The 16,418-nt window shown below is 45.4% G+C and overlaps 1 long non-coding RNA gene and 4 other non-coding genes across 6 annotated transcripts in view; 4 read left to right on the top strand and 1 right to left on the bottom strand.

Annotated features, from left to right (window-relative positions):
• Positions 1–62: 62 nt before the first annotated feature.
• The window catches only part of LOC123647547, a 41,807-nt gene continuing 25,451 nt past the window's right edge, over positions 63–16,418 (bottom strand). For both annotated transcript variants that reach the window (XR_006738278.1, XR_006738279.1), the window contains exon 3: positions 63–107. This is a non-coding gene — a long non-coding RNA (uncharacterized LOC123647547). The remainder of the gene's footprint in view (positions 108–16,418) is intronic.
• TRNAC-GCA lies at positions 2,112–2,183 on the top strand. The gene has a single exon. It is a non-coding gene; the product is annotated as a tRNA-Cys (tRNA).
• Positions 3,104–3,175, top strand: TRNAC-GCA. Its single transcript has one exon. It is a non-coding gene; the product is annotated as a tRNA-Cys (tRNA).
• TRNAC-GCA lies at positions 12,699–12,770 on the top strand. The gene has a single exon. It is a non-coding gene; the product is annotated as a tRNA-Cys (tRNA).
• TRNAC-GCA lies at positions 14,505–14,576 on the top strand. Its single transcript has one exon. It is a non-coding gene; the product is annotated as a tRNA-Cys (tRNA).

Genomic DNA, 16,418 nt, shown 5'->3' with positions numbered 1-16,418 from the left:
AAGTGGTGTCTGGGTCAAATCCATGCACCTCCCACCCTCCTGCAGTTTTTTACTTACTGAACAAATAAATGCATTTTCACCTCTGGGTTCCGTGGACTGGAGTCTTCCTGCAAGGAAAGAAGAGAGAACAATCTAGAGCTTTGTCTAACAGCCCCTAGATTTCTGCAGCCCCAGGCTGATGCTCTCCCCTCATTAACTCTATCCTCAGAGCCTGGCTGCTTGCGCTCCCTGTGGCCTCTCATTCCCTCGAGGGGCAGGGACTGGACTCCTCTTGAACCCTCACCCCCGGGGGCTGCCTAACATGGGGCCTTGCCTGGTGCTCCACCCTCAGCCACTCAGGCAGGGTCTGTGCGGAGTGGAGAGGGCAGCGAGGACGGCACCTGAACAGCTTGACTGCCAGGAAGTGGAGGTTACACGCACGGGCCGACAGGCCACGTTCAGTCAGGTGCCCCACGCCATCCCCTGGGGCTATTTCCCTGCCCGGAGTTCACATATGGACCCCATCATCGGCTTGGTAAGGGGAGCACCTGAAATGCACCCGGGACATCTGTTTCTGGTGGGAGCAGCGGAGACCCCCAGTGTCCAGGGGGCTGAGTGAGCTGCAGTGTTTTCTCAGGGAGATGAACAAGGTGAGCTGCTTACTGCTGACCGAGGGAATCTGGGACAAAGACTGGCAAGGCAGTGGTTTCACTTCCGTCCTAATTCGTGCTCAGCTATTCCTCGTGGCCGCGTCCACCTGGCTGGCGGGTCACATGTGCTTGGCGAGCATTCTGACTTCAGGTCAATAAAACCACAGCATCACCAATAGGGGCTTCTATTCAATTCACTTCTGCAGGCTGTGTCAGACCTCCGTGTGTGGGCTGACCACCCTGTTTTATGCCACTGGAAATCTTTGTTTGGGACTCAGGAGACCTCTCTTACCCACATGTCCGCCTGTGTTCTCCATTTGCGCTCTCTGTAGACTCAAAAGCAACAACAACAGCTAAAACCAAAAATCTGGAACCAACCCTGCTTAACCCCTAGCAGACTTCTCCACCCTACCTCCAACAAGGGTATAATAATAGTCCATAATCATATAATTGTGGCCGGGTGTGGTGGTTCACGCCTGTAATCCTAGCATGCTGGAGGCCCAGGCGGGAGGATCGCTCGAGCTCAGGAGTTCGAGATCAGCCTGAGCAAGAGCAAGACCCTGTCTCTACAAAAAATAGAAAAATTAGCCAGGCGTGATGGCACACACCTGTAGCCCCAGCTACTCAGGAGGCTGAGGCAAGAGGATCACTTAAGCCCAGGAGTTGGAGGTTGCAGTGACCTATGATGACCACTGCACTCTACCCCGGCTGACAGAGTGAGTCTCTCTCTCTCTCTTTCTCTCTCTCTCTCTCTCCTCTCTCTCTCTCTCTCTCTCTCTCTATATATATATATATACACACATATATATAATTGTAGCTGCAATCTGCTTACTCCCATAAAATATTAGCCTAAGAGATAAATACCATTATATTTTATGGGCAAGTCAGTTCTTTTGCAAGTTTTAAAGAGTGAGGAAGGAAGTGGGCACCCCAGGCAGGGAGCCTGGCCAGGCTCTTGCAGAGCTACAGGCAGGAGCAAGGCAGGCAGAGAAGGAGCTGGCAGGGCCGGCTGTCAGGTGCCCGCTACCCATCTACAGTTCACCAACTTCCCCAACCATTTAATGCACAGGGTTTAAGGTACAGATCCACAGACTGAGTGCTGTCTTCAGATGTAGGTACTGCATGTGTCTCGAAAGAGGTTGGGCAGCATGTCTTCAAATTGCTGTTTTGTAGTGTATAACAAGAGGAAATCAGGCATGTGCATCCTAGAGGCTGTTCCAGTAGTAAATGTCATTGCTTCTCCTAGCTGTTGCTGTCACCATGGACTGAGGAAAAGGGGAGAGATATGCAGGCCAGTGAGCAGGGGGTGGGGTTTGTGGACCCAGAGGTTTGGGGAAGGACCTTTCTGGGGTCAGTTTGTGGAGGAATCAGATGCTGGTGTTACCAATGCTCCAGAAATAAGTACAAACTTCTAATGTGCTATAGGAGTGCTGGGTGTGACTATGAAGGTGAAAGGTGCTTATTAGACACCCATAATAAGCAGGGGGTATAGCTCAGGGGTAGAGCATTTGACTGCAGATCAAGAGGTCCCTGGTTCAAATCCAGGTGCCCCCTGCCACAATTTTCCTCTTCATAGAAGCTTTTGGTCATATTCCAGTTTCTTTTCATCCAGTCCAACTATGATTCTCCCTGGAACTGGAAGCTATAGGTCAGCCCTTGCACAGCGACATTCTGGCTGGATAACCTCTTCCCATCTCTTCCTGCACTAGTACTGTGGGTTATCTGGCTCCGCCGTCCCCCTGCATGTATGTAATTTCTCAAACTTACTGGATTCTCACATAGAAGGCAGGGGCTGTTTTGCAGAACTCTTCTGGGTTTTTACAAGGCAGACTTCCCAGGAACACACAGTGAATGGTAACCCTGTTATCACCCTCCCCTACTTCCCACTGCAGTGATTTGGTGCCCTGGAGTAGTGGCCAGACTTAGGGAGACACATCACAGCATCCAGGTTCTTCACACAGTGTGGACATTTTCTCTGGGGAACCGGCTTCTCCTGTGCCAGTGCTCACTCACACACCTGCTTCAACCTCACAGGCAAAGCCTGGCTTAGCTACTCTAACAAGGGAGACAGGGGTTCTACAGTGCTGCTCCTACAGACCCCGACTCGTGGAGCTCTGTGACAGCATCTGAATTACAGTCCACTCTGTCTTCACTGAAGGAGGACAGGCGAGGGCCTGGGAACTCAGGCAGGAGTCTGTGGATGCTTCTGGAGACCACTGGCCAGCTCTTGGACTAACCCAGAAAGGCCATGGGAAATGGGCTGGAGTTCTGTAGGCAGCTTCTCTCCCTTCCTCCTGCTGATGGCTCCACCCAGCAGGCCTGGAAAACTGCTGAGCTGGGGGAAAGTGTCTTCCTACAAGTCAGGTCTGGCACCTTCCAGAAAGTAAGTCCTCAGAGGGGGCTATAATTTAATTATGCAGAGCTGAGTGTTACCATACAGGTGAAAGATAATAACCAGATAACATTGTTGTTGTGGGGGTATAGCTCAGGGGTAGAGCATTTGACTGCAGATCAAGAGGTCCCTGGTTCAAATCCAGGTGCCCCCTTACTTATGTCAACAGAGAACACATACCCAGACTCAAAGGATATCTACAAGAAGGGACGGGTCATGATGAGGCCTGTCTGACCTCGGTTTTAGCGTTTCCCCTTGGCCAAGAGGGGGCTCCATTCAGTCATCTGGGGAGGAGGTTAAGATTTTATTTTAGTTCACACTTACATGGAATTTTGGTAGCTAACTTCATCCACATGCATCTCAGGTGGGCATGGGGCCACTCTGGTGTCCCTTTTATGTGTTAGGTGGGCATGGACATGGGGCCACACTGATGTTCCTTTTATATGTTAGGTAGGCATGAACATGGGGCCACATTGATGTTCCTTGTATATATTTGGGGTTTACCTCTTCAATCCCATTATAATCACCCAAATGCCATAAAGGCTGCCCTGCCTTGGAATCCTCCACCTCATTAGTACAATGTACACACAGCAGGTCTTAGCAAGTGCTCAGTGGATACCCCTTCCAACCTCCCTGTGCCACAGCTCTATGCTTCCATCCCACGGTCTCTGTCAGGGAGAAACAGTGCTTGGTTTGGTCCAGGATTAGCCACTGAGAGATGAGCTGCGTTTCTGAATTCCCAGATTCCTCACTGGCAGGCTAAGGTTTGGGGGTGGGGGGATGTTAGTCCCATGAGGCTGCGCTAACAAAGACAAGCACAGCTTGGCGGCGAAGACTTGAGGGAGACTGAGGAATTCAGGAGGGTTACAGGCGAGTCAGTCATTTAGTCACTGAATGTCATTTATGGAGGAGGTGCCAAGCAGTCTGCCGTGCTCTAGAGTTACGAAGATGACTTGTTCCTTGCATACATCTAGCAGCAGCAGGACAACCTCAGAAGTTCCCGTGGGATGTCTGATTTTTATTCCAAGAGGCAGAGCCTCCTGGGTGCTCGCTGGGGCATGTGAGTTGAGTGACACTTTGCATAAGTTGCTCAATCTCTGTTGTGCCTTAGTGTCTGCATCTGTAAAACGGAGGATAAGAATAGTACCACCTCACAGGCTTTTGTATGAGAATTTAAAGCTCTTAGAACAATGCCTAGGATTCAAACATCTGTTGTTATTCTTAGCTGAAAAAAATCTACCCTCAGGTAAATGAACAGGTGATGGTTTTTACCACTGAACTATTTGTTTTGGACAGTGTCTACTAAAGGCAATGGTTTTGTAACCATGGGACCAGCTCAAACCGATTAACCATTGTGTAAGTTGTTACAGGTGGTGCAAAGCCAAAATTGCCTGGGTGTATGCAATGGAAAGGACTTTAACCTCCTGTTACCACCACCAGTCTGGCAAACTGGCTGCACTGGCATTGCCTGCGACTAATTAGAAATGCCATTAAAGCTTGAACCCTCACCCCCAGATTGGGGAGACAGAGTTGAGTGTTGCCTCCTGTCCCCTTGCCAGTCCATTCCCAATAAAGTTTTTTCTTTTCTCAAAAGCTAGTGCCATAGTATTGGCTTCTATGCACATCGAGCAGTAAGCCCACTGCTGAGTTACAGTTTTAGTCTTGTCTTATTGGATGTTGAGTTATTCTTTCCAGCAGACATGAAATGCCAGCACCAATGTCCCTAGAGAAGCTCCTAAAACCAGGCCACCAGTGTGGGAGGATGCTTGTCCTCTGTTCCTCATGGCAGAGGTGTTGTGCTTAGGTATAAGCTAATTCCCAACTAGCAAAGGAGTTCACAAGTTTTATACTACTTGGATTTCTTATCCACTCTCTAAGGAACGGTTTCCACAACACCCAATTTATATAATAAAAACCATGAATCTATGTTGAACTCACACAGTTTGAACCCACAGCCCATTTCTGTTCATGGACTCAAAAGCCTATGAAAGATAGAGACTCCCCTTTGCAACTTCCTTTACACATTTAAAAAATGGAATCGTGGTAGCTGGTAGTGTGGTTACGCCTGAATTTTGCCCATTCCCCTTGAGCCACAGTGGTCAAGGAGGCCCAGGTCTGTAGTTTTGATGGAGAAAGCTGAATCTCTCTGCACATTCTGCAGGAAGCAAATCAGAAACTCTTCCTGGGTGTCTTTGCTGCTTACAAAGGGCTGGGGCATCGGGTGCTTCTGCCAGCAAGAACAACTGCTGCAGTGGCTCAACGGGTGGAGGTGCCTGGTGTGTGGCTGGGGGTAGAATATTTCACTGTCATTTGGCTGAGGGCGTAGGGTGTGGTGGAAGAGACAGGGTGTGGCTGAGACACAGGGTGGGGCAGGTTGTGGGGCCCTGAGTCCTGCTCAGAGCCTGGGCCTCGCACAGCTCCAGGCCCAAGGTTCACTCCTCTGAGCCTCACACAGCACCTGGTCCACATGTAACATATCTGCCATGTTTCCCTTTTTTGGCTTTTTCTCTTTTTGCTGCTCTTCCTCCCTTACCTGGGGAGAGGATGCTGATGTTTAACAACAGTTTAGGAATAAAATTATGAGTAAGAAGTGGGCACGGAGATTTGAACCAGAGATCTCTCAGTGTGCAGTTTAGTGCGCTAGATCCAAGCGATCATGTACCTGGTCGCCCAGCAGGTCAGTGAAGATGTCTTTCTAATGAATGCTGTTTCAATGCTGAAACCACACCACGACGTTGCCATCCTGAATAGGCAGGGCTGACCACCCCAGTGACAATGGGTCTCTCTTCTGGATGCATCGTCCCCTTCCCACCCCTCCACCCGGTGGCTAGGGGAGCCCCACAGCCTCCCCTCCCTCATCTCTCTCTCCGTGGGTGAGAACAAAACCCTGGAAAGCTACTGACCTGCACAGAGCCACAATCAACCCTCTTGATTAAATTCCTCAAACACTCATTTCGCTGAGCAGGAGGCCGGGCTTTGGGGGGAAACAGAGATGAGTGAAATCTAGTTATGACACTTCATCCCTTCCTTACCCTTTTTAGAAGCTCTCAGGCTAGTGAAGACGAGTGATTTGCAATGTAAAATTACATTAGATGTGAAAGAAAGGAGTGCGGAATGGAGCCGGGCTACCTCCGGGTGCAGACCTAGTGACAGCTCCGCAGAGGGGGTGAGGGCCGGCAGGGTCTTGAAGGGGAGCGTGTGGGTGCATGTGGGAAGGACACAGCAGACAGACAGTGCAAAGAAACAAAGATGTGATGATGCTGCAGTGCCTCCTGGGTCTAAAAGGTGTAGACGCATGTGTGTTTGTGTGCATGTGTGTGCACACGTGTGTGTGCTCAGGCTGGCATGCGTGCATGCGTGCATCTGGAGTAGGGGAGTAGGTTGGGAGTGTATGTGTGTGACAAGCGTGCAGAGCAGAGGGCGGAGGGAGTGTGACCGTGGCCTACTGCATGGAAGGAGACTGGAGAGTCTCTAAGGCATGTTTCAGCATTTGGCCTTTGTGCTGTGAGCAACAGGGAGTCCTGTGTGCTGTAGCAAAGTCAGGGCCTTTATTTCAGGAGATCACTCAGGAGACATTACTGAGCGTGGTTTGGAGTTTGCCAAAAGATGACGACAAGGCACGGGTATTATTATTATTTTTTGAGCCCCTACAACGTGCTAGTACCATGCTAGGCAATTTATCATCAGTTACCATATTTGTCACAAGAAACTTATCTCTATTTAAGAAGAAGAAACTGAAACTTATAGGGTTAAAATAACTTGCCCAACGCCACACAGAGTAAGGAAACAAATGCAGAAGAGAAAAAGGACTTCCAGAGAAACTTTCAGGATAAAATATAGGAATTGGTGACTGATCAGATGTACAGGATGAGGAAAAACGTGAGCAAGTAGAGTCAGAAAGTGAAAATGTCTTTTTTCCAGAGAGAAGAGTGGGAAACCTAATCTAACTTAGGAGAGAGACTGGAGCATGCTTTTGGCTGGGGGAGGAACAAGACTGAGAAGGAATGAAATCTATTCAGTTACAGGGACAGGAGTACAGATGGAGCGGTTGGCTTTGGAAGGGAGGAGGGGAGTGTTTGCTCCGAGACAGAAGGGAAGGGGCTAAGAATAGCTGCAGAGAGATGTCTCTGCAGGTCTGCCTGCTTCTATCCTCTTGGCAAGGCGGAGGTAACGCCTCACGTGGGGGCGAGAGGACAGAGCGGGCAGAGAGCAGGTCTCGGAGGAGCCTGCAATCTCAGCAGAGAGACAGTGCGAAGGGGAGGGCTGTGGTTCTACCGGAGGTCCTCTCTGAAGCCCGCCTCTCCTGGGCACTGAGAACATTGCTGGCCCCAGCACACCCATCCCTGCCCATCAGGGAAAGTGCTACTGACTGACTCTCCAGCTCTCTGTTTTCACAGGCTCTGTGGATCCTGCCCAAGGAGTCTGGGTCCTCTGAGGAGTCGACAAGGTTGCCGGTGCCCTTGTGTACAGCCCAGTGCTAGCTGCTGTCAGCCACACACGAACCATCTTTTGGGTGGTCCCCTCTGCAGGGGACTCCATTAGCTCAGAGGACACTTGTGGATTTTTACCAGTTACATTCCAGGCTGGGGATGGGGGGATCTCATCTCTAAACTCTGAGGGTCTCTTCCTATAGTTTCTAAAAGAAGATAATAAAGGAGAAAAAAAGAAACTAGAACTTGCAGGACAAAAAAGATAGAAAATTTAAATTAAAATATTATCAGTATTAATGCTAAATATAATTTATTAAATGCCAAAATTAAAAGACAAAAAATGTCACTGAATTTTTTTTTAAGAAAACAACTATATCTTGTTCACAAGAGATATATCTAAAACATTAGGAGACAGAAATGTTAAAAATAAAAGGACAGAAAAAGATATATGTACTTATGGCAATTATATATGATGTAGCTATATTAACACCAGACAAAATAGGCAAAAAGCATTACCAGGGATAAGGAAAGTCTTTTTGTATTGACAAAAAGTTCAACTAGGAAGGTGTAACAATTCTAAATTTGGCACACTTAATAACAGCCTCAAAAGATATTAAGCAGAACTTAACAGAACTAAGAAAGAGAAACGGACAAACCTCCCCTGGATCTCTTATGTGAGATATCTTCAAAAGCCTCTCCTGTGAATTGATAGAACAAGTACACATGATATCAAAAGGATACAGAAGATTTGAACAACATGACTCACAACCTTGACCTAACTAACATGTAAAGAATCTTGTACTTAACTGAAGAACACGCATTTTTTTCAAGCACAGGGAACATTGACAAAAACTGACTATATACTGAACCATAAAGCAAGTTTTAACAAATTCCAGCGTACTGAAATCACAAAGAGTGTGTTTTCTGACCAAAATATAATTAAGCTAGAAATTGATAACATCAAATAACTAGCAAATCCAACAAATATTAGAAAATCCTCATATATTCAGAAACTAAAAATTACACTTCTAAATAACCCATGGGGGGGTCAAAGAATAAATTGTAATAGGAATTAGAAAATATTTTGAACTAAATGATGATGAAAATATTAGATATTGAAACTTTTCAGTTGCAGCTCCATCAGTACTTAGAAGGCAATTTATAGCCTTAATGCATCTATAGTATTATATAAAGAAAAGGTGAAAATTAGCATACTAAGCATCTATCCCAAAACAATATAAAAGGAACAGTAAAATAAACCCAATGAAAGAATAAGGAAGAAGATAATAAAGTTTAATTCATGAAACCATAAATTAATGGAATAAAATACAAACTAGAGAGAGTCAGTGATGCCAAAGTTGTTCTTTGAAACAAATAATAAACATGATAAACCCAGACAAGATGAACAAAGACAACACTAATAACCAATATCACGAAAGAAAAAGGATACATTATTATAGTTTCCAAAAACATGAAAAAAATTATAAGATGATATGATGAGCAATTTTATGGTAATAAAATATAATATTTACATGGCATGGAAAAGTTTCTAGAAAAATAGAACTTACTTGAAGAGACAGAAATCCTTTGTCTGCTTGAAGGTCTTGGTACAACAACATAAAATGTCAAACTCCAAGGAATAAATCTAACCAAAGATGTGCAAAAACCCTGTGCAGTTATTAAACATTGTTGAGAGAAATTGGAGAAGACTTAAAACAATGAGAAGATATACCATTTGTGTATTGGAAACCTCAGTATTATTATATAAAGATGTCAATTCTCCCTACTTTATCTAGAACTTCAATGCAATCTTGATCAAAATACCAAAAGAGTGTGTGTGTGTAATTTGACAAGCCATTTTTAAAATATATATGGAAATGCAGAAGTCAAAATAACTAAGACAGTCTTGAAGACAAAGGAGAGTTTGACAACTCTACCAGTTATCAAAATGTATTCTAAAGTGCAGTAAGTAAGAGAGTGTGGCATTAGGGCAAGGACAGGAAAATAATAGAAAGAGACACATACATAAACAGATGACAGATGACAACATGGCACTGCCGAGCAGTGAAGAAAGGCTGACTTGTCCATTAAAATGACACTGGGGTAATGGGGTATCCACACAGAAAAAAAGCAAATGGATTCTGTCTCACCCCATACACAAAAATCCTTTTTTCCAGTGTGACTGTGAAATGAAAAGTGACAGGAAAAACAATAAAGTTTTGAAAGATAATATAGGAAAAGATCCTTTAAATTGGACACAAAAAGCACATATTACCACAAAGACAAAGATGGATAAAGGTGACCATATTAAAATTAAGAACTCTTAATCATTAATAGACACCACTAAGAGCTTAAAAAGGCAAACCACAGAGCAGGAGATGGTATCTCCTGTAATAAATGATGAGTTCATATTCAAAATACATAAAGAACTGCACAAAACAATGAAAAAATACAGATAATAGAAAAATGAACATGATACTTAAGTACTTCATGGAAGTGGACATCCAAATGACCAATAAGCCTATGAAAAGATGCTCAAGCCTCATTAGTCTTTAGAGAGATGCAAATTAAACCACAATGAGATATCACCATAATTCTCATCAGAATGGTTAAAATTAAAAAGACTGGAGGGGAAGGGGAGCAAAAAGAAAAAAAAAAAAAAAGACTGATGATCCTAAGTGTTGGTGGGCACCTGGAGCCATAGTAACTCTCAAGCCGTGGTAGTGGTAGTGTAATTCGGTGTAACCACTTTAGAAAACTGTCTGGGGTTATTGGTTAATGTTGGAAATAGGAACAGTCTATTACTCAGCAATTATATTCCTGGACACAGACCTCAGAGAGTGCATACATACATACAAGAATGCTCATAGAGTATTTCTCTTAATAGTCCCAAACCAGAAACAACTCAAATGCCCATCGACAGTTGGATAGATAAATAGGTCATACTATGGACATACAATGGAATACTAAACAGAAATTAAAAAGAACAAATTACAACTCTAGCGGGAAAACATGGATAAATCTTATAGACATGGGATTGGGTGAAAGAAGACAGATTCAAAGGAAGAACTACTGTATGATTCCATGCATATAAATTCAAGAACAAGCAAAACTAATCCATGGTGATAGAATAGTGGTTATTTTTGGGGGAGCCAGGATAATTGGAAAGGGGTCCAAGGGACTCTCTCAGGTGCCAGAAATTTTCTATATTTTTATTTGGGTGGTGGTTACCTGTATGTGCATATAAAATGATTCATTGTATACTTTACCGTATGTAAGTTATACATCAATACAAAGCAAATAAAAAGGGAAATGTCAGTTTTTCATGTCTTGAATGTCTTATTTATAAGATCCATTTAAAAATATAGTTGGTCATTTTTGATAGTCTTTGCTGCTCAATTGTTTCCACTTCTGTCTTGTGTTCTAAGGTTCCCTTTGATTTGTTCTAATATTTTCATACCTGGAGTCTTTTCACGTTGGGTTTCAGTGACGCTCATGAATGTTAGCTCATTTTCTTGTGAGTTTTCTATCTGTTCAGCAAATACTGTATAGAACTCACTATACACCAGTCCTGTCTTAAGTGCTTTACATCGAATAACTCATTCAAGCAACAGAACAATCCATCAAGTATATATTAATAATATTATTATCCCCATTTCACAGATTTTGCAGTTGAGCATAAGGAGGGTAAATAATCTGCTAAGGGTCTTCTAGCTGGGGCAGGGCTTGACCCCAGGCTGTCTGGGTTCGGAATCCATGCTGTTGGCATCCATGCTGCTCTGCTTCTCCCAGGCTTATAATTTGTCAGAAGTCTATCAATGGGCATTCTTTGAAGCTTGTTTCTTGATGCAGTCTAGGGAGGGTTTTTATTTGGCCAGGAGCCTATGGCACTGCACGTCTGACTCCAACTTAAAATAACTGCCTATAGTGTTTCAGATCCAATGAAGAGTGCAAATTCAGAACCCAAACCAAGGTCAGTCAGTCCATGGCCAGATTCTCAGGATTGGTTTTCTTCTTCCCGTCTTCTAGTCACTCCTTCCTTAATAGCTTAGCCCTTCCTATACCCTGTCTTTATGCAAGGCTATCTCTTTTCTGACTCCTCAGCATGTGTGAGGCCCAAGACTTTGTCCCTGGAAGTGGCTGGTCATCCTTGTGCTACTGTCGTCTGGGCCACCATAACCCAGACACGTCCCAGGTCTTCTGCCACATCAGCCCTCCTGCCTGGACTCAGGCTGGTGTCTAGTTCCTGCCGCTGGGGAGCTCTTTTGTACCCTTGCAGGCTCATCAGTCCTCTCCGTTTTATTTGGCACTCCACCCTATTGCTGAAAAGGGAATTCCAGAGGACTTTAACGTTATTGTAGAAATCACCACAGAAGTTCTTGTTTCCGCAGCCTCTCAGGCTGGGAGGGGTGGCTGCTGGCTGCCTTCTGAGAAGGTTGCCAGGGCTTCAGGGGGAAGGCTCGTAGGTAAAGGAAGAAATTCCAATGGAAGGGAAAGGCAGTTTGCAGAAGAGAGTTTGCCAGTTCCTGTGACAGCAGTGGAAGAGGGGCCCTGGCGTGGCTGAGGAGGTGAAAGGTGCTAGCCCAGGTCTTAATCCAAGTGTTTCTTCCAGATGGGATGGGGCTTTGCCTCCCATGAGAAAGCCTCTGGGTCACATGGGACTGTTCTCTGATAGGATTTCTTGGACCTTGAACCATGTTAGCTATTGGTCCCTTGATGCTTTTAAGGATTCCTAAATCTACTTAGCCACCTTTCTTGGAGTGGATCCTTCTCCATCATTCTCCATCTATATTAACTGAAGAAGCAGAAGCTGGAAGGGTCATCTTTTGTCCTAGATTGTAATTTTGTAGAAAGTTCCCTGAACCAATTATTGGGCCAGGAGGGCCAGACTCTGACTCCATTATTGTGTATAGGGCAGACACCTCGTCAGGCGGAGTCTGCTTGTTGGTGCCCACCGTGAGGAGCATAGGCAATTGACTCTGAAGGCTATTCTAATAGTCAATGCCAATGCTTCCCCAGGCTGCTGCCTGCAGCCAAGGACTGGAGGCAGGGAAGACACAGGCTGCAGGGCTTTTGAGGAGGGGAGGGGAGCCTGTCTCCTGTTATGCACAAGGTTGATGAGTTTTCACTGAAGCTGGCCTCACAGCTCCCAAAAGCTCCCATCCCAAAGTGGCAACTCATAGGTTACAGGTAGTCTGGGTGTGACTGCACAAGTTAAAGATATTAATTAAGCATTACACTAAGGAGGGGGGTATAGCTCAGGGGTAGAGCATTTGACTGCAGATCAAGAGGTCCCCAGTTCAAATCTGGGTGCCCCCTGCTCACTTTAAGTTTTGATCTTTCAAATAGATGCCTAAATTTTAACTTCTTCCTTAGTAGACTCCAGAGTAAAGATTTCTTTTTGTCGGAACCAGCAAATGGTGAGGCTTTAATGTGGTGTTTCTTAACTCCAAATAGAAATTAGAATCCCATAAAGAGTCTATGCAAGTGTCATTTCCCAGGCCTCACCCAGACCAATTAAATCAGAACATCTGGGGTGGGGCCCAGGAATGGCATAAGCTGCTCAGGGGCTCCTGGTCTGCAGTTGAGGTTGACAACCAGCGTTAGTAGGACTGCCAGGAAGCCTTCTCAGCCCAGGGCTGCCTCACCCCAGCTCTGTCTGCCCAGCATCTGCATCCTGGACCTCTCCTTATTCATCCTTACAGTTACAACACTTAAAATAGGGCCTTAACTTCCAGGAACAATTGCTGTTTCAACATTTCATAGTTGTCTTAATTTTTCCCCTTCTCAACCCAGGCACTCTCCCCAGGATGGGTGGAAACAGTTTTCTATTATATTTCCAAGCCCAAACACTAGGATGTGTAGTTTAGCGAGTGAGCCTTTATAAGGCCAAGAGAGTCTGCAGAGGATGAAATATCAACATGTTAAAATATAAGAAAAGTCCTATGTTAAAATATAAGAAAAGTGTTTACACTGTATAACTATCAAAGGTATTTTATGTCTTATTTTCACGTAATGGCCTCATTTAAGTGTCTTTCCATGATAGTACTCTTGATCTAGTTTATCTTTAACTGTTGCATCATATTCCACCCTATGAGTCTACCACATTGTTTTAATCAATTCCCTGTCAATGGATATTTACATAGTTTCCAGTGTTTTGCTAATACAAAAAAGGCTGCAATGAATATTTACATATATGTCTTCATACACTTATATGAGCATTTCCAAAGGATAATTTGGTAGAAGTGGAACTCTATAGAGTATAATATTTTTAAGTAACATTTTTTTACAAAAGCAATTTAACTTTTCACTTAAAAAATTATCATTAACATTATCCTATTTCATTAAATAAACTTCCAGATAGGGGCTCTGAACCTGATTTTAGTGCAGGGGAAGGTAATGTCACCTAGTTACGGTTATGTCCCCAATCCAGTGTACCTGACACCAAGTAGATGCCTAACAATCATTATTGTCAAAGATTATCTGGCTAGGCCGGGCGCAGTGGCTCATGCCTGTAATCCTAGCACTCTGGGAGGCCGAGGTGGGTGGATCGCTCGAGGCCAGGAGTTCAAGACCAGCCTGAGCAAGAGTGAGACCCCTGTCTCTCCTAAAAATAGAAAGAAATTATCTGGCCAACTAAAAATATATATACAAAAAAAAAAATTAGCCGGGCATGGTGGCGCATGCCTGTAGTCCCAGTTACTTGGGAGGCTGAGGTAGTAAGATCACTTAAGCCCAGGAGTTTGAGGTTGCTGTGAGCTAGGCTAACGCCACGGCACTCATTCTAGCCTGGGCAACAGAGCGAGACTCTGTCTCAAAAAAAAGAAGATTATTTGGCTGATCTTAAGTGTCTCCCCAGCTGTAAAGGTCAAGAAGGCCACCAGAGTGTCCTCAGCCAGGTGTGCACAGGAGTGATGGAGAAAGAAGGGGACAGGTGGGAGGCCAGAGGTCAGAGAAATAGAACTGGCTAGGACATCCCAACCAGCAAATCTGTCTTGCTCCTGGTGTGTTGACACATGTAAAAAGGGATAATTATACTATTCTCCCAGGCCAGGGGGTATAGCTCAGGGGTAGAGCATTTGACTGCAGATCAAGAGGTCCCTGGTTCAAATCCAGGTGCCCCCTACTTTGTCACATTTTTAACCACTGAAGTGGTTCTCACAGCATCACAGAAGTGCAGACTCAGTAACCTTCAGTTGATTTGTATGGACTTTAAGTTAAAGTTTGTAAGGCAAAGACCCCTGCCCTCTCCAGCCCTCTGGGTTCCACTCAGCTCCAGCCCTTTTCAGGGTTGTTTAGAATCTCCCCAGACAGATCCATGTGCTCCCCAAGAGAGAGGGGGCTGGGTTAATTCTCCATCTCCTGCTGTATTCTCCACAGCACCCGCTTGGCTATAACAGGAGTAGTTGAACCAACAGGAACATTATGTGCCTCTCCAATAGGGTAGTGCTTGGATTTCTGAGCTCAGCACGCCAGAAATCTTGGCTCTGTGTTTCCAGGTTCTGGAGTTCCCACCTGGGGATTCTGCTGCAAACTCACACCATGCCCGGCCCTGACTGGGGCAGGGGGAGAGCAGGATTCTGGAGGCTCTGAGGACTAAGAGCAAGGAGTGAGATAGCGGAGGAAGTCACCTGGGGTTTCCCAGGGGACTGACCTGACACTGCAGGCCTCTTTTCTCTCTCTCCTCTTAGCAGACAGATTTAGAATCACAGGCTCCTGCAAGGGAAAGGAAGCTGGAATCACATTCCAAAATCAGTAAATAAAAATAAGAACAGGTAAGGGGTACCTGGATTGAAAGCTTTTGATGTCCTTAAAAGCTCATCTCATTATTGTCTAATGAAGATCTTGTGATCCACTGCCTATGCCCAGCATCCTTGATGCCCAGCAGTCCAAAGCTGAGGACATCAGCATAAAGCCATGGATGTTTCCATGGAACACCTCTGGATTAACCTGAAGCCTGGTTCCCCAGCTGGGTTGCCCATCGCAGCTTCTGGTGTGTGCAGTGGTGACAGCAGGGGAGTGTGCTTGAAAAATAAAGGTTCACAGGCTCCACCATGGACCCCCTGAATCAGAATAGTTGGGAGTGGGGCCAAGGGACTATTTTTAACAAGCTCCTCAGATGATCCCAATGAAAATTCAGAATTGGGAACCACCAATTTAGCTTGGTACCCTATGTTATAGGCTTGAAAAGAGGTCATAATTAAGAGACATGCCCAAGCACACACCTGATTAATGATAGGGTTGGGACTGAGTCCCATATGGCTGGTCTTGGGCTATTTCTAGTAACCCAACCCAGGCAAGACAGCCTGGCCTGCTGCCTGCATCTGCCTCCACAGCCCTGTGCTAAGCCTCAATAGGCCAGATGAGACAGGCCTTCCCAAGAAATACCCTGAGTGCCTCCAGTCTAGTACTAAAAGGACACACACACACATACACACACACACACACACACACACACACACACACACACACACACACACACACACACACACACACACACACACTTTGTACCATGGACCTCTTGACCTTTAGGCAAATGCTCTTCCTCTAAGCCAGAAGCCCACTTCAAACAAGTTCCCTAATGAATGTCATTTAAGACTTCCCCAGCAGTGGGGACCCTCCAGTCACCCATAGAAGTTCCTGTTTATTCCTGGTCAGGCCCCATGTCCTTGCTGACTCACCTTGTGCAAGCTAACCTTCGTCTGGCCATGAGTGCCGCCCTGTCCCATTGACCTCTCATCTGAGTGCGGAGAGCCTCCTCTGCCCTGCCTGGTACATTCTCTTCCTTCTGTCCCTAGCTGGGTGCACAAGCTCTGAATACTTCTTCTTGCTGGAATGACCCTCCTCTCCTCCCCTCTTTCCTTCACCTTCTCCCCAGGCCCATTTATTCCAAAACCTCCCCACTGTCTCCTCCCCACCCTTGCCCTTTAAACCACTGGCTGGATTTTGCTCTCTTTTTCATCTCCT

This window comes from Lemur catta, chromosome 11 (genome assembly GCF_020740605.2).
Source record: "Lemur catta isolate mLemCat1 chromosome 11, mLemCat1.pri, whole genome shotgun sequence".
Taxonomy (NCBI): Eukaryota; Metazoa; Chordata; class Mammalia; order Primates; family Lemuridae; genus Lemur; species Lemur catta.
Note: the sequence above shows the minus strand (reverse complement) of the source record. Positions and strands in the feature narration are given on the sequence as shown.